Genomic DNA, 19,057 nt, shown 5'->3' with positions numbered 1-19,057 from the left:
AAAGCACTGTAAGGGGTTTGCTTTAATCGCTTACAATAGCACCTGTTGCGTATCTGTGCAGCTGTCTGCACCGCAAACCTCCATAGCTGTTTTGGCATCTTACTTTCTAGCAGCATACATCGTGCCATGTCAAATAATGTTCTCCAGTTTCGTTCTGCCGTGCCGTTCTGATGCGGCGAGTAGGGGGCACTAGTTTGGTGACTAATTTTATTTTCTCTCAGCAGATCTTGGAAACATCCTCCAGTGAACTCGGTACCATTGTCAGACCTAATGGTTTTCACCTGCCCAAAGGAGGCAGTGTCAGCTAAGAATTTTTCGGTAGCCTTAGCTGTATCACTCTTTGACCTCATGAAATATGTCCATGTCATACTGCTATAGTCATCTGTGAAAGCTATGGTGTATTTATACCCATCTTTATCAGTAGGCTCGATCGGGCCGCACAGATCTGTATGGACTAGTTCAAGTATTCCTTTAGCTTTGCTATCAGCCTGTCTATTTCTAGACTCCACAAATTTTCCTTGTGTACATGTTTCACAGTTGAAGTTAGATTTGTCATTTTCCCCCTTAATCATCATTCCTTCAACTACACCTTCTAGTCTTGAAACATCATCTAAGTTACAATGACCAAGGACTCTGTGCCACGTTTCAATATCATGACATCCTTTGTATCCGTCAACATTATCATCAGTATTATTAGCTGTAGACAAATAATACAGTTTCCCAAATACTTCAATGTTAAACTTGGTACTCTCGTTTTTATACCCCATCCAATTTTCACCTTCCTTTAAGTGGATTTCTGCTCCGTTACTTGAGGCTGCTTTAACGGAAAAAATGTCCTGAGGAAACGTCGGGATATACAGGGCCCTCTTCTGTCGTGCTGTCACCTTTCTTCCTTCGCTGTCAATTAAGGTGACTTCAGCTTCTCCTCTGGCCTTGGCAACTCCGGTAGCCTTTGTCCCGTCTGCAAGTTCAATCACGTGACTCTTGGGCTTAAAGCCTTTATCGACTGTTTTGAACTTTGTAAAGTCATTTATCATGTGTGACGTCGCGCCACAGTCGACCATCAAACCTCTGTTGTTGACAGTCCGCCTCACCGGCCTGGTGTCCTCTTTCATCTTGAAGCAATATGACCTGCCTTCCCGGTCATCGGCGTCCGCCTCTATTTCTCGGTGGGTGCCGTCTGTCTCTCGGTGCGCTCCCCAGCGTCCGTCCTGGTCCCCCGCTGCACCCTGCTCTGCTCCGCTCACTCCCGCGATGGCGTCTCGCTGCTTCCCCCGGCCTCGCGCGTCTCTCCTGCGTTCCGCTCTTCTTGGTTCAGGCATGCTCGTACATGTTCGAGACATATGCCCTTTTTTGTGGCATCTGAAGCACTCAATTTCGGCCATGCTCTTTCTCTCTCTACCTCTTCCACGAGAGGTGGTGGCTGCTGTGGCAGCTCTTATCACACTGTCCCCGTCATCACCATTACTCGGCTTGTACCTTTCTGTGTCTTCAAAGCTCCTTAGTTTTGCCTTAAATTCACTGAATGTCAGGCTGTCACTACTCTGAGTAATATGAACCACGAACGGTTTGAAAGAGTCCGGCAGTCCTTTCACTACCATTCCCACTTGCAACCCGTCACTTATGTTCTCGTCGGCTCCTTTCAACGACGAGAATATTGTCTCTGCACGAACAATATACTCCGTGACGGTCTCGTTGCTTTCCATGCGAAGAGCTGAGAGTTCACAATATAAACTCACCACGCGCGGTTTCCCTTTGCCCGCGTAATGTTGCCGGAGTATCTTCAATGCCGCCCTACCGTCGGCTGCTGCATCCCGCATAATTAGTGACAAGCTCTTGTTGTCTAAAACTTGCACCAGCTCCGCGTACGCTTCTCTGTTTTTCTTGACGTCTGCTTCTCTCAACTGGACAGCATTTTCGCCCGCAGCGATAACTGGCACGTTCAGTAGAGTGTCGCTGAGTCCTCTCAACTCCATGTGGGCTAGGAAGCGAGTTTCCCATAACTCGTATCCTCTCTCGTCGCCGTCGAACAAAGTCTATTAAATCGCTGACTAGACATGGCACTGGGCCCATAACCTGTTGCATTGTTCATATTTATGTCACCGGATGTCTAGCTACATACTTGTTTGGTATGTTAATATACTTTTGTAGAGTTAGACTGCAGGAGCAAACATTAGACGTCCAGTCGTACTTGGTGGGGCAGGAAGAGAGCTTTATTGCACATGCACAGAAGTCATACACACACACACACATATGGATACCCGCAAGGACCAAAATAGCTTGCTTATAGCGCAGTAAATAATACAGTGGCTGACTGGCTGTATATGTGAGACTGCACATTATGTTCAACAGTGGTGGTGTGTGAGAAACCCCATGTCTGTGAGAAGTTGCGGAACTCACCAGAGCTGTAGCACGGACCGTTGTCGCTGATGATAGTCTCGGGGATTCCGTGTCGAGCCATTGCTGCTTTCAGCTTCATGATGACGGCAGATGAGGTGCAGCTGTAAAGTCTCTCTAGCTCGAAGAATCTGGAGTACTAGTCCACAGTGACTATGAAGTCCTGTGAGTTCCATGTGAATAGGTCTGTGCCTATCACTTGCCACGGCCGCTCGGGTATGGCGTGTGACATCATTGGTTCCTTTGCATTTGCGCTGCGCCGTTCTTGGCATATGCTGCAGTCTGCTACCGCATCCTCGATCTGTTTCCCCATGCCAGGCCAGAACAGTAAGTCTCTTGCTCGGCATTTGCTTTTTTCCACGCCAAGGTGGCTGGCATGGATGCGCTGTATCATGTCCTTGCGAAGCTTTTGGGGGACAATGATTCTCTCACCTTTGAACAGGATACTGTCCATTTCTGAGATTTCTGCTCTGTGGTTCCAGTATTCCTGGATGCTGGGCAGGCACTTTTTCTTTGTGTCTGGCCAGCCAGTGAGTGTGGCTCGTCTGAGTGCGGTGAGCTGTGGATCTTGCGCTGTTTCCTGCTTGATTTCTGTGAGTCTTGTGTCGCTCACAGGGATGTTGCTGAGGACTGTGTGCACTTGGGCCTCCATCCCTTCCTGTAGGTCACTGTCGTGGTGTTCTATTGACTTGCGTGACAGTGTGTCGGCCACCGGTATGTCCTTACCGGGGCGGTGGATGATTTGGATGTCGTATTTTTGGAGCGCCAGGATCATCCGTTGCAGCCGGGGTGGTGCTGCTGCCAGTGGCTTTTTTAGTATTGCCTCCAGAGGCTTGTGGTCTGACTCCACAATCACTTTTCGTCCGTACATGTACTCGTGGAACCTCTTGCAGCCGAAGACCACAGCGTAGAGCTCCTTCTCTATCTGTGCGTAGTTTTCTTCAGTGCTGTTGAGTGACTTGGACGCATAGGCAATTGGTTTGCCATCTTGGAGCATGACAGCCCCAAGGCCACTTTTGGATGCATCCACTTGGAGTCGCAGCTCTTTCTGCGGGTCGAAATATGAGAGTACTGGACCTGGGTGCTGGACTTGCATACTTTAGCAAAATGATTGAGCTTCTTGCATTTAATGCATTGTTTACCCTTAGCTGGGCAAGTGGCTTTAGCGCCGTGTAGCCCTCCACAATAGCTACACGCCCTGGCGGCGGTGCTAACGTTATCCTCCCTTTGTCTGAAGTTAGCGTTAGCTGCTTTGGGTGCGTTCGGCTTGTAAGTCTTTCTGCCTATTGCGTGCACCGTTTCATGCGTGCTGCCCTGGCCCATAGACTTTAGCTGTTGCTTTGCTAGCTCGTGTGAGCGGGCTACATCTATGGCTTTTCCTAGTGTTAGCTCAGCTCCCTGGCTAAGTAGCTTTTCTTTCACTCTGGGTGAGTTGGTGGCAAACACGATGCGGTCCCTGACCATCTCGTCGGCAGTTGGGTAGCCACAGTCTTTGACTAGGAGCTTTAGCTCAGTTACAAATTCTTCGAAGGATTCACTCTCTCCCTGCATCTTTTCATGAAATTTATATCTGGCATAAATCGGGTTTGCTTTGGGGGTGATGCACTCAGTGTACTTATCGTAGTACGTTTCTAGCTTCTTGGCTTGTTCTCCGCTGAGTGTCCAAGTGTTGTGCACATCGCGCCCTTTTTCCCCTATCCAGAGCAGGAGGTAGCTGCATTTCTCCTCTTCGTTCTTCCCGCGCAGGGGGCCCTTGAACATTAGCTCCGTTGTTTGTCGAAATCGTCTCCATGCTTCAGGTAAGTTCGCCGATTCCCAGTCCATCCGTGGAGCTGGAACGCCGTACGAATCCATATTGGGTATTTAAACTCCGCTACTCTGACACCATGTAATGATCTGTGCCCTCTGGCTATGTTAACTTATAACATTAATAAAGCAAGGACGACTTCTCTCGTGCTGGGTGTTTATTCACCGACCAGATTCCGACTCACGGTGTTACGTACATCACGTGACTTTGTTGTGGCGCTACGGAAAGCCGTAAGGGACATTAGCAAATCAAATATTACTAGCAAATATTACATAAGTAATTTGTGCTTTGCCTTTTTCTCTTTAAATTTATTTCTGATTTTTCCCTTTTTCTCCCAATGTAGTGGCCAATAGATCCCCCTATTTTAATTCAAACACGAGGAGACGCGTCGCCACTTCCGTGACAAGGACCACTGCTGTTTCCCACACACACAGAGACGCGTTCATGTGACGAACACAAGCCGAAGCCGAAGCCGAATCGCCCCGCTCCCGTAGACAGCGGTGCCAGTTATTGCTGCTTAATCGAGTCCGGCCATCGTCGGATGTGACGAGACCAGGGCGCGAGGCCTGGTCCCCAGTGGGCAACTGCATCGACACAAAGCCGATGCTTACACCGCGGACCCGTGTTTTGCCTTTTTGTATAGGTTCCTATCCCTGCTGTTTTGCCTTACAGTTACATTTGAGGTCTTGTTGACTTCATTGTTTTCTCTATACCTGAGCTCACTTTGTACGCTTTCCTGTTCAGGTGAGCCCAACTATTGTGGAACTTGGAGGTAGCAGCTGTGCACCGGGGATAGGCTGTGGGTGTGCTCCCCTTTCCCCTCCCCTCCTCTCCTGTCCTCTCCTCTCGTCTGGAGTAAAGCTCTAATCTGAAAGGGCCTGGATAGGGGAAGGCATGCTCCATGTCCCATCTTGCTAGATGTGCAGAGGCTGTAATTGTGTGTGTGTGTGTGTGTGTGTGTGTGTGTGTGTGTGTGTGTGTGTGTGTGTGTGTGTGTGTGTGTGTGTGTGTGTGTGTGTGTGTGTTGTGGAAAGGGTTGAAGAGTCTAGCTAGTTCTCCACACAGCAAACAAACAAGCAAACTAAAATCTCTCAAATATATTTATGTAATTGCTTATATAACACAGTTAGCACTAACGTTAGTGTCTAGTCTACTACTTGAAATGATGACTAGTGATGTAGTGAGTGACCATTTTCAGAGAAGTATTGTTTTGGAAGATAAACGTTCTATGAAACAAATATTAAACAGGACTTTATTGTGAGCTTCACAAACACAGCCTAGCTTGACATTGACTTGTTTTATATTTAATGTTTGCAGATATGACTAAGACAGGAAAGACAGAGGGCTATTGGAGGGACATTTGCCAAAGGTATGCCCAGGGCAAGTTTCACTTCTCCACCGGCAAACGACCAGGGTGCAAGAAGTGGAAAAGAGCCCTGGAGCGAATAGGTGCTTGCCCCCTGCAGCGCAAAAGCAAGGTGGATCTGTTCGGGAGATGCCTTGCATGCTCTTGTGGGTTCCATAAGGTAGGTGAAATTATATCAAGCCACTGTAGCATGTGGATGTATTTTATGGACATCTTTATTTTATGGACTGTAGTATGTGGATTTATTTTATGGACAATTCGTGATGTTACATTGTATATATCAGCATGGGTGCTGTTTCTCTTCGGCTATGACCTAACAGCACCCGTGCTGATATACAGTATAACATCAAAAACTCGAGTGTGATATTGCTTAAGCATATATGCACAATTCTGGAGAAAAATAGGAGTGTATACGCCCATTTCACGCCGTGGCCATCTTGGATTTAAAAAAAACCCACAACAAGTGGTGGGAACTTAGCCACGCCCCCTTCTTACTCAATCGGAAATCAATGCAGCCAGGGCAGAGACCGAAGAGGACTGTGCAGACACAGGCCATGATGAGAGGAATTGAGTTGGAGCCCGTTGCAGCTATACAGTATGAGGAAGTAACTGGACACTCGGTCTCCACTTGCGGTTTCGCCATCAACCCCAACGCCCCACATTTGGGTGCCTCCCCTGACCGAAGGTGGTGGATGACTCCAGTCAGCTTCAGGGACTGCTGGAAATCAAGTGTCCTGATGTGGACAGCTTTGTGGAGTGCAAGTACCTTTCTCTAAGACCAGATCGATCTTTTGCTCTCAAACACAGCCATGGCTACTACAATCAGATGATGGGACAAATGGGAATCACGGGGATGATGTGGTGTGACTTTTTTGTGAAGTGCCGAGATGACTACCACCTGGAGCGAATCTACTTTGATGCGGAGGAATGGGAGAATATGAAAACTAAGCTGGATCTTTTCTTTTTCGAGTACTTTCTGCCTCTCCTGTGCCAGTGAGGAGAGACACACACACAGGGCTGTATTCAAAGAAGCTGTTTAATCACAATAAAACAAAAAATAAGATACATTTCATTTTTATACTGTACATTCAATATTTATACATTAGATTGTCCCAGCTACAATATTGTCATTCTTTGTCCTTTAACTTTAACAAAACTGTGGGTTCATTTTAAACTAAAATATGTTCGGTCAACTGTCATTCTGTTGTAGCAATAAACTGGAACTCACTACCAACTCAAATCATCAATTGTTTACTAAACTAAGATAGTGATTGCTCATCTCAAGGTGTGGGCTAAAAAATGGGACTGTACTGAAATGAAGTTAAATATGTTTCAATCTATCTAAGGTTTGTGTGCACTATTTTCTTGTCAGCTAAATTTAACAAAGGTTTAAAACAGTGGTCCCTGAAAATTTGTTAGGAGAGCACACACAGTCCACAGTTGGTTGACTGTTCCACTTGGTGAAAGAGGTATGACTCCATCAAAAATGTGGTACTCCTTTATGCGTCTTATTGACCGTTCGACGTGTATTCTCAAGCCAGCAATACCCTGTGTGTCTGTGAGCTCATCACAGCTAAACTGTCCACTTGGGCCTAAAAATGCAGGGATGACAAGTTTTACATCTATTTCATCGAGCAGGGCTTTGATAAGGAAGCCCTTATCGGCCATGACCTCATCACCTGACTCTAAGAGGTCCAGAACACCTGACCTCTTAGTTATCTCCTTATCAGAAATACATCCTGTGTATAGATTACTTACCAGGCTAACTGACCCTGAGGGAGTGATCCCAATTAAGGATTTCAGTGTAGTGTTACTTTTATAATGGGAGTATGTCATGGTGTTCAAAACCTTCGAACTAGCTGTCTCGATGCAGATCTCTGTGCAGTCTAGTATCCCTCTTGTGTTTGGGTAGAATTCCCTGAATACTGGTGGCATTAGCTCATCTACTGCTGCTCTACTAGGCCATATTGGGAGGGTCCCTAACATAAAGAGCAAATAGTTGGCCCACGTCGTACAGTTCCTGCTGACTGTGGCCGGCGACACATTGAATCATACAGATAAATCAAGAGCAAAAAAGCCCTGCCTCACACGGCACAAGAACAGGAAAAACTGATCAATCAGCAATAAATGCTCTGCATGGAAGCCAGACACAGAAATGTGTTCTAGGTTATGGCTGTTCCTTTGCATTTGAGTCCATCGCACCATGGACTCTGCAGTAGGCTGTAAAGCTAGGAAGAGTGCTTTGAGGGTGTGGTAATCCTTAAAACCAGTGTAAAACTTGATCAGATTGGGCGCACACTGGAAGCGTTCTAGACCAAAACGCTCACTTTTCAGCTTTTTATTTTCATCCTCCAGGAAAGCAATGCGTTTCTTTACTGCGTCAAGCTGGTCTTCCACAGAAAGGGGCTTCACATCGTAGTCATGATCAGGTAGAGTCGCCCAAACCTCACTGGACGCATGAGGATATGTCATACATGTGGGAAGCAATATAAATCCACACATTTTCCTGTTATCAAGATGATGTGTCAGAACAGAGCTATCCACTATTGAAAGATTAGTGAATATATATATATATATATATATATATATATATATATCCACATATTATACAATGCAGTAATGTACATGTTTGAAAAATTGTATTGTACTGGCAGTAACAACTCACCTATCTCCCTCATGTTCCTCTTCATCTTCTTCCGCTATTAAGTCACCAATGTGACTACAAACAGGAGCAAACATTTTTCAACGTCAAACTTCTGTCTCCCTTCTAATGTTTTTGTCACAGTGAAACTGGTCACCCCAATATTATTTAATTGGCTGTACATGGTGCAACCGCTGCAGCTCAATGCATACAGTAACGTTAAATGTACATGCAACCTCTGCAGCTCAATGCATACAGTAGGCCTACATGTACATAATGTCTGTTGCAATAATAGCAGGAGGAGTAAACATTTAGCCATATGGCATCTTAATGTGGAATTTAGTTGTTAACATGAGTGCACAGTGTTAGCTGGATGTTGTCATGAAAATGATTTTAGGATGTTGATGAAATGAAACATAATACCTGCCATTAATAGCTTGTATTTTTAGGGTTCCTGTTCGTGGTGGTCAACCTGCTGGGAGGTGACACCCGAGTTAGCAGATGAGTGAGTAACGTTTACAGTTATTATAGCTCTGCATGACCTACCGTGATGTCTGTCTGCTAGTAAAGTTAGTAAACTCCTCGGCATAGGTTGATTTGACCATGGGAAAATGGTCGGTAGAGTTCTGGGTTTCAGTTTTGTCAGCCCAAGAAACGTCTTGCGAAAACAGTCTTCGGTGAAGTGCTTTGAGCACACCCTGGTGTTGTCTGTGATCTATAATGACAAATGATATCTGACGTTACTGTCAGCAACATCTTAACTGTTATGGTTGTAGTTAGACCAGAAAGCTAGCTAACAACGTTGCTAGGGAGCTAGCTAGCTAGCTATCCAGCCAGCTAGCTAGGTAAAGGTGAAGGTATTGGTAGTTACCTGAAAATGTGGCCCTGTATCCCTCTTAATTTTCACCACCCATGCCTTACGGGTGTGCAGGCGTTTGGAGAAGCGGTGAAACGTCAAGGATTTATCTCTTTCCCTTCTTTGACAGGAGTTGCAGGATGGTACACAGCAGTACGACATGTTGCTTCCAGCAGTGTTTTCAATGAAGTAAGAAGGGGGCGTGGTTAACTTCCCACCGCTTGGTTTTTTAAAATCCAAGATGGCCGCGGCGTGAAATGAGCGTATGATACTTGCAAGTAGCATGGCCCTCTTTTATATTTTCCCCCCAGCCAGCAGATCTGTCACCAGGATCAGGGGCTGGCTCCAGTGAGGCAGGGCAAGTACCGCTACACACGGAGGCAGCGGGAGGACACATGGAGGCAGCGGGAGGAGACATGGAGGCAGCGGGAGGACACACAGGGGCAGCGGGAGTTGAGACGAAGGCAGGAACGTCAGTGGCAGGACAGGGAGTGTTGGAGTGTAGCAAATGCAATGAGGTTGTGGAGGCAGAAGAATTCACCTCACACCTTTCTGACCACCACACGGATGAGACCTGTGACACCTGTGGGGCCAAGGTGCAGGGTGCTTTTGGCCTGTTGACACACATTCAAGAATATCATTATTCAGGCTACATCGTGCCCTCACCGCAGAAGCCGACACTCTCACCGCAGAAGCCGACACCCTTTCCACGGATGCCGACACCCTCACCACGGCTCACACCATCTACGTGGCTCACATCTCCACAGCTGTCACAAATTGTACAGCCCACTCCATCGCCACAGCTTATGCCAACTGCAACAAGCTCCGCAACGCCACGCCACACCCAGACTGCACTTGGACCGCCTGCCATTGATTGGAAAGGTTTTCTTCCCAATCAATTCCGTAAGGTCATCCAGGAAGCAGATCCGGTGTGGATCGCCAAGTGCCTGTATGAGCGGACTGGGCAGCTGAAGCAGAACATGGAGGCAGGCTGGTTCCATCCACCACTGCACTCCAAACCATCTCGTCCTGAGCCCGGGTGGTACCACCGGCAGAAGATGTTCTTCTGGGCACCAATGAGGACGTGGAGGATTCCTCTGAAATGCCCACAGTGTTCAAGGAAAATGCATCACTCCAGGATCTACCCGAAGGTCAGGGAGGTGATTGACGTGGATAGCCGCTATTACCTAGTGGGAGGGGACTATCCACGTTGCAGCGAGTGTATGCAGCCGGTCTGCCCATGGAGCCAGGGTATGCTTGCCCAACTGGATGTGGCACATAGGAGCCTGTTCCCTGCTGTCCTCACTACACAGCTGGCCCTGGACAGGAAATGTATTACTTTCCTGAAGCCAAGGACCTATGGGAACAGTTCCTCCTACCTCCAGTCGGCAATAGAGGAAGCGCACAGCGAGGAGTGGATCCGCCAGACCATCCGCTATCTCTCTGACTGTGAGCGCCACCAGAAGATGGCTACCTTCGTCCCCTCTGCAGCTGTCCATATTCCTCCTCCACCCTTCAGGCCCCTTCCACTTGCCCAGTGGTTTGAGACGGTCCACTCCATGACATCCTCAGCCATCGGGATGAGATGAAGGGGGTGATCACCTCCACCTATGGTAGAATCCTTAAGATGGATTCTACAAAGAAGGTTAGGGTTTCAGCAGTAACAAATTATACAAAATAGAACATGTATAATTACAACAAAACAAGACATAGGTTTACTATGTAGTGGAGTGGGGCAATGTCTTCAGTTTGCTTTAGAAAGTAGTGTTTGTTTTACAGATTACCAAGAAGCTGGCTGGCGGTATAGGGGACACTGCTGCATGGATGACCAACATCGGCAATGAGTTTGGCCAGGTTCTGAACTCTGTTCTCACAACGGGTGAAGGTGCAGGGCTTGAAGAGTTGTGCCAAGGCATCGTCACTCACTATGAGAATGCTGGCCAAGCTGAACCTCAGGTCATCAATGTTGACCGGGACTGCTGCAGCCAGTCTGGTGGGTGAAAATTGCTTCTTTATCAAATATATTGAAGTGCTTTGGGCTCAAGTTAATTGTGTTGTAAAAAATCTTTTGGTGATGGTAATCTATAGTAAAACTAACTGTCATGGAGCAACCTGAGCCTGTGCCCTACACACACACACACACACACACACACACACACACACACTACACAGATGAAACCTTAACATCAATGTTGTTGTATGTATATCTATGTAATTATCAATGCTTGTTTTTCACATGTGTGTCTTCAGTGGTCAAACTGTTTCGCCCATGGAGGTCTGCGGTGCGCTTGGACAGCTTCCACTTCATGCGACGATTCAACTGCGGCCTCACCACAGAGCACCACCCTCTGTATGGCACCTTTTGCGCCAAGCTTTCCTCCTGCATCTTCGAATGGGATCAGGGGGATGTGCAATGCCTGGCGGAGGCCAAGAGAGTGGAGTGGAAGAGCAGCCATGGTGGACACACTCCCACTGAGGCTCAGCTCATGGCCACCATCAGCCCAGGGGAGCTGAAGAAACATTGTAGGAGGAGGACGCGTACAGTGCAGGAGAGCCATACCATGATTTCAGGGCTGCTGGAATTAGTGTGGGAGCTGACCGACACCTCAGGGCTGCGTCTGGTGAACTCTGACAGCATGCGCCATGTGTGGGCGGTGCAGCAGAAGCACCTGGAGTGCCTCCAAGACCCTGAAGGTGTTGCACTGTACACAAAGGTGGGGACACTCCAGAAGGGCGGCAAAGAGCTGGACGTCTTTAGATGTGCTAGGGGGTCCTCCTCCCTGGAGAGTTTTCACCGCCACCAGTGTGCTTTTATCCCAGGTACATTCAAGTCTCAATGTTGTATGTCATTCTTTTAAAAAAAAATATTTTCTATGTTATGACAGAGAATGTGCTTTAATTATTCAAAATAACACAGTAATTACCACTGTCTTCAATAGGTATTCATATGTATTCACTTTATCATAATGGTTGACTGAACCAAGCATTTTGTTTCTTAGGCTGGCAGAGCAATGCCATGCACACCCAAATGTACATGCTGGAGGGGGTATCAAGGTGGAACATGGGCCGGGCCAAGGAGGCAGTAGCTGTGGTGGGGGCCTCAACCCTCAGGACCTTTGATGTCCGTTTGATATCCCACCTCAACAGCATGAGCCAGCGGGTCCTTGGTTGTGCTCTGGATCCAGAGTTCAGCCCACCCGGGAAACCTACTGGTAAGAGACCTCTCACAGCAACACTGGTGGACCTGAGTATTACATACCCTCCTACTTTATTTTTTCTTCTTAGACACCCCCCTACTCAGAGGACATGCATTTCTTGGGTGTGAAGATTGTGCTGTACATGTAGGAAATGTGTGCATGTACGTATGTCCTTTCCTCATTGTGTTTATACTGGTTACAGGGGAGCGCATTGCTGTGGAGTATCTATTGGCCCAGTCCAACAGAGGCGACCTTGCTCCGCAGCAGACGCCCGAAATCCCCACGGAGGTTCTTGAGGAGGACCAACGTGAACCAGACGCCACTGTGTGCCAGCCAGGTGATATTTGGGCTTGTGATCACTGGGACGAGGGGGACCCTGTCGCCACTCTGTGCCAGGCAGCTGAGCTTGGGGTTGGTGATCCGGATCCTCCAAGTTCTGTGGAAGCGCAGGTGTTGCTGGAGGGTGACACTGAACCTGGACCCGTCATCGAGGAGGTCAGTAACACCTTACTTTGTAACACTTAACTCAAAAACAAAATATTTAGCTGAAGTAAAACTGGTTACATTTTAATAAGATATATGAATGTAAAAGCAACATTGCTCACATAATTAGAAACAAAAGTTTACATTTATTTGCTTGTTTTTTTTTGTTTTTTTTTCTAACTTATCACTTTTCAGAAAAGCCAGTGTGACTCCAGAGGCGTTGCGGGCTGGGAGGCGGTTGATGCCCTGGCGGCCTACCTGGTTGTGCTGGACCGCACCATCACTGCCTTATCAGCCAAGGAGGAGGCGGACATCGTCGGCCTGTACACTGCTCTCCATGCCATGGACAAGGCACCTTCAAGGTACAAAATAGAAATGACTTTGCACACCATAATTACACAAACACTCCATTGAGCAAATGACGAGTGTATGGATGTTCTCTTTCACCATTTAGGTACACCCAGAAGGCGAGGAAGGCAGGGCATGCGTCAGGAGGCCCTTGGAGAGCACCCAGGAAGCCAAGTGGCTCTGCTCCTGGACAGCAGGTGGCAGAGAGGTGACTGGCCACAATTTGCAATCATTTTGATTCAATACAAATCATTGAATAACAGACTGCACTTGTCATTGTGAAAAGCAATTATTAAGTGCTAATTGGGCTGTTATTTTATTGCAATCCCTACTTGACATTGCCGACTGGTTCTTCATTACTTTACAACCTTGTTCACAGTCCAGATCATATCATCCTTCTCTCCCACAGACTATACATGACTCATGGCCAAGCAGCCCACCACCCTGCAGTCCACAGGGTCAGTGAGTGTGTTTGCCTCAGACTTGCCAAAGAGTTTGAGCAAGCACGCAACAGGTCCAAGGACACAAAGGGAAAAACACTGCCCATCCCTCAGTCCATTGTCAGCGTGTACAGCCACCTCAAACAGCTGCTGGAGGACAGTAGGGTTATCCTGGACCAGACCAACTTGGTTCTGGTCCCGGTTAACAACATCACTGTCTCTTCCTGGTGAGTGTTATTTTGGTTACCTTTCCCATGCAGTCAAGATGGTATATAAATGCATGCTTGTTAGAAAATATGTAATAAACTTAGTAGGATAGACCATATGTATAAAATAATTAATGTTTGTCTTGTAGGCTGCTTAGGAGGGATAAAAGGAAGGACAGGGACATGCTGCTGCAGGGCACTGTTCTTCCCACACAGCTGCACCTGGCCGAGGAGTCACTCCCTGCAGCGAACACGCTTGCGGACGCCCCTGTGAAGCATGCACATGAGGCAATGAAATTTGAGGAGCCTGAGAACCACGAGGGGGAAGCGTTTGCCCGCCAGCGCTCTCTGGCGGCAAACAGGCCTGTGGGGTACCCACCATTTCCACCTTCCGTGTTCCATCCACCTCCCCCATTCCCTCCACAATTCCGGCCAGCTCCTCAGTACGAGCAAGCTCCTCAGTACCAGCAAGCTCCTCCGTTCCAGCCAGCTCCTCAGTTCCAACCAGCTGCAGAGTGCCCTCAGCCAAGGCAACGTGCCTGGAGACTGCAGAAAGCTGCCCAGGAAGATACGGAGCTAGTGGCTAGGGGCGAACCACCATGGAAGCGGCTGGTAAAGGAACAGTACCACTACACCTGCAAGCAGTGTGGCCAGCCAAAAAATAAAATGACTGGACACACCCAGCTGAGGGGGCGGTGGTACTGTCCAGCCTCAGGACTGTCCCTGGCTCAGTGGATGAGCAGTTTGTAAGTTTAAGTTTGCAGATGACACCACAGTCATTGGCCATATCACCAACAATGATGAGATGGCCTACAGAGACGAGATTGAGCACCTCACATCATGGTGTATGTTACGGCCCCAGTGCCGTGTGTTGTGTACAGTTACCCTCATATACAAACCTAGGGTTTGTATTTATGAGGCGGGGTGTTACGGCCCCAGTACCATGTTGTGTATGCGATTACCCTCTCGTATACAAACCTAGGGTTTGTACTTATGTGAGGGGGTGTTACGGCCCTAGTGCTATGTGTCTGTAATTTTCCCTCTCCAGGTAATGCCCTGTCTCCTGTGTCTGTAATTTTCCCTCTCCAGGTAATGCACCGCCTCCTGCGGAACTGCTGATTGAGCCCAGGTGACCCCAATTCCTGGATATACCTTGGAGAGAGACACACAACAGTGCCAGTGGGCCATTGTTGGCAGCCAGAGAGTGAGAGAGAGACGGCCAGTGGGCCATTGTTGTCAACCAGAGAGCAAGCTCTTGTGTCAGTACTCTATACTCCTTGAGAAGGAGGGTGAAACCTTTGTTAGTGTTCTTGTTTCTTTCGTTTCGGTTTGATCTCAGTTTGTTTTGTTATCTAAGCCTGGATAGTTAAGATCCAGCATCTTCAGTTGCCCTTTCTTATTGTATATAGGGTTAGTTTTGTCAATAAATCTATGTTTTTACACCAGGTTCTACCTCCCACCTTTCTTATTCCCCCGGGACACTTTTATTTTCTTTGTTACTTCCCCCCCCATCCCCTGGACCTTTAACGGGGAACGTAACAGTGTACTACCAACAATCTTTTCCTTAATGTGCAGAAGTCAAAGGAGCAGATTGTGGACTTCAGGAGGTCTAGAAGTTGCAGCCACTCCCCCATTCACATCAATGGGGTAGAAGTGGAGCGTGTTTCCAACTTTACATTCCTTGGAGTCCACATCAGTGAGGACCTTTCGTGGACATTAAACACCCAGGCCCTTGTGAAAAAGGCCCAACAACGCCTGCATTACCTGAGGAGGCTGAGGAGCGCCCGTCTACCCCCCAAAATTTTCACCAACTGCTACCACTGCACCATGGAGAGCATCCTGACCATCTGCATCTCCGTGTGGTACAGCAACTGCACCTCAGCAGACCAGAAAGCTCTGCAGCGGGTCGTCAAGGTGGCCCAGCATATCACCGGTACCCAGCTCCCAGGCATAAAATACATTTATCACAAACGCTGCCTTCGAAGGGGTCTGACCATCAGCAGAGATCCCACCCACCCCAACCATGGACTGTTCTTCCCCCCTGCGCTCTGGGAGGCGCTACAGGAGCCTCAGAGCCCCGCACTACCAGGCTCAAAAACAGCTTCTTTCCACAAGCTGTTGCCTGCCTGAACCTGGCTACCAACTGAATTTACCAACCACTGTTCTGCCGACGAGATTATCGAGTATAGATTATGACTAATTGATGACTTAATTGATTATGCCTAATGACTACTACAAACTGTTCTCTTCTCTAACATGTCTTTTCTCTCTCTCTGAATGATGTCTTCTCTTTTTCTGTGTTTGAATGGTGTCATGTGAGTCTCTCTTGCGTGCATGGGCAGTCGGTTCTCCTCCCAGGTCTCTGGTGATGGTGGTCGCCATTTTGATGCTCCTCACATAAGTTTTTATTTTTTTACATGATGATGCTAGTCGCGTGGCTTGGGTCCTGGACTGTTCCATTGGCATGTGGACACTGCTTGGCATTCTGTGTATCATGTTCTTCATAAATTTTATGTCCATTATAATTTTGTTATCCTCTGTCTTGGGAGACAGATCCCTCCTCTGGTGCTCTCCCTGAGGTTTCTTCCTATTTTTTCTCCCTGTTAAAGGGTTTTTTTTAGGGAGTTTTTCCTCATCCGATGAGAGGGTCTAAGGACAGGATGTTGTGTTGTGTCTAAGGACAGGATGTTGTGTTGCTGTTAAGCCCACTGAGGCAAATTTGTAATTTGTGATATTGGGCTTTACAAATACAATTGTTTTGATTTTGAATGTCTAGATATTTTTAAATATGTTGTACTCCAGCTCTCTTTTAACTTATTTTTAGCTTTTGCTCTTATGTGTGTATATATATTATATTGTGTTTGCTGTTTACAGAAGTCTAATATTGAAACTTTTAAAATTTTCATAAGTTAAGTTGCTCTTTATAACCTTTTTACCTTCATGTTTAATAAACTAATCAAATGCATTTCATTTCATCGTTCATGATTTCATTACACAGTTAAAGCATTGCCTAATAGGCTCACATCCCGCAAGAGATGTGAAAATAAAAGTGATGATATCCCTTGCAATAAGTGTGGAAGTGTGTGAAAACAATGTTGAAATGAGTTTCAGCTCAGACTACAAGAGCGCGAATTGGAAAGACGCATATCTCCCCACCCACCTCTGGCTATATTTGCTGTTTTCAAAGACCACTGCATTGCTTTTGTGGACATAATCCTCATCAGTTCTGTTATTTATATATATATATATATATATATATATATATATATATTAAATTTGTTTCTAGTTTATGGCCAACAGAGTCTCACACGTTTTCGTTAAATACATACGAATTTAATCAAATACATTTCGTGACTATATACGAAAAGAACGTATCAATATAACGGGCGTCGACTTCCTGGTTCCCGGTTTACGTTGTCCGGCTATAGTTTTCCGGTGGAAACAACCACATGTTTTATTTGGAGGAAATAAAATAAAATAGATGGATGGATTACGTTTATTTGGTCCAACCGAGTAACGTTACGGAGAAACGGTAGTTAATGGTAGCCGTCAGTACGTGAATGACGTTATTTCGCGAATAGTGGGGACGAGCGGGCGGTCTGTGTATTATTGATATAATGTGAATTCTTACTTAATGTCGTAAACTGTCTATTTATTTAATTTGCCTCGGCGAAGTTAACATAGCAGCCATGTATGTGGCAACACAGGTTGAATTGCTGGTAGCCCACATTTTACATAGTAGTTAAAAGGTACCGTATAGACTTGTGTGCGCGCATCTACTGCATTCTAGAACGGCAACACAAAACGTGCACTGTAATAATAATAATAATAATAATAATAATAATAAGCAGTATCTTTAGGAAGGGATCGAGCGACCAAGGGAACAACGGAGGAAGGACACGTTGTTATTGGAACTACACCTTCGCGCGCCAATCTCAATGTCCCATGCGCACAACGGCGCTGCGCTCATTGCGACGTCGACTCTGGTAAGTTGAAGACGTGTCCATCAGGCTTTATCTTACGCATATAGTAGCATGTGCAGTTCTGTTTGAGAGCGTTTTGGCTACAATACACACGTTTCTGCCATGTTACTCATTTGTTTGTCAAAGTATGGCCTAAACGTTTGGTCCAAATAGTTAATGAGAGTGGAATTAGATCGCTAATAATGTCAGCTAGCTAGCATGCTAGCAAGCATGTTAGCTAGCTAGCATAGTCCGCAGAGCTAATGCGTTGCAAAGTGGGGAAGGGGGTTGCTATTTTTTGGAGAATGGAGAGCCTCACAAATGACTTTTTCTGGCTAACACAACAATTTCGTGTAACTGACTTGCTAACCTAGTTGACTAACAGTCCTTATAGCTTGTACATAGCAATAGCATGACATGAGCCCATGTTTCGCCACGAGTTGCTAGCTCATAGCTGCATTAGCCAACTCGGATCACCAGTATACTGTAGCTCGAGCGGTCGGAGAAGATGAGGGTTTCTCTAACCTCCAAAAAAAGACAACATTGGATGAGTATTACTGTATGTGGCAATATAGTATTCAGCCCTCTTTTCCTTGTCATTGCAGCTCCAGTCAGTCATTGTTTTTGCCCCACCCTTGGATCACTCAATATTATTAAACCCAAAGGCTCTTTTAAGATCCAACCTCTGTCATTCTGTCTGTCTGTCCTTCCGCCCACCCATCCATCCATCCATCTCTCTGTCACTCTTTTGTCTATCCGTCCCTCTCTCACACTCTTGTATTTCCAACATCTGTCCATCTGTTCGTCTCTACCCTGTCTGTCTGTCTGTGTCCGTCTATCCATCTGTCTGTTTGTCTGTCTGCCTCCCTCTCTCGTTCTCTCACTCTTAGTTGGTCTGTCAAAAATGAGTGTTCCCACAAAAAAAGCTTCCAACAAAAAGACTTGCACTTTCTGCAAGGGTGTCTTGTTTTGTGCAGCAAAAGTGTGTTGCCACTGCAAGAGGGACCAGCCTAAAAAGCAGTGGCTGCAGAAAAAGCTACAGAATTTTGATGCCAAGCGGGAGGACTGGCTAAGTCGCCTACAGAAAAATCACAATACCGCATCCTTAAAGGATGAAGCCATGTTGTTGGTATGTAGGTTATTTGGATAAATATTTCATTGAGTTGAACTTAATCTGACAAAGGATGGACACTGCATCATTCTCATAATTTTCCAAATCTGCACAGCCCTTTAGAACCTTTGTATGAGCTATTGCAGTATAAATGACTTGCAACCTAAACATACACAGCCTCAGCGTTGTGGCTGTCAATGAGAGAGACAAATATTATTGAAAGAAGGGCTGATAGTCAGTGAT

This window comes from Lampris incognitus, chromosome 14 (genome assembly GCF_029633865.1).
Source record: "Lampris incognitus isolate fLamInc1 chromosome 14, fLamInc1.hap2, whole genome shotgun sequence".
NCBI classification, from domain to species: domain Eukaryota; kingdom Metazoa; phylum Chordata; class Actinopteri; order Lampriformes; family Lampridae; genus Lampris; species Lampris incognitus.
Note: the sequence above shows the minus strand (reverse complement) of the source record.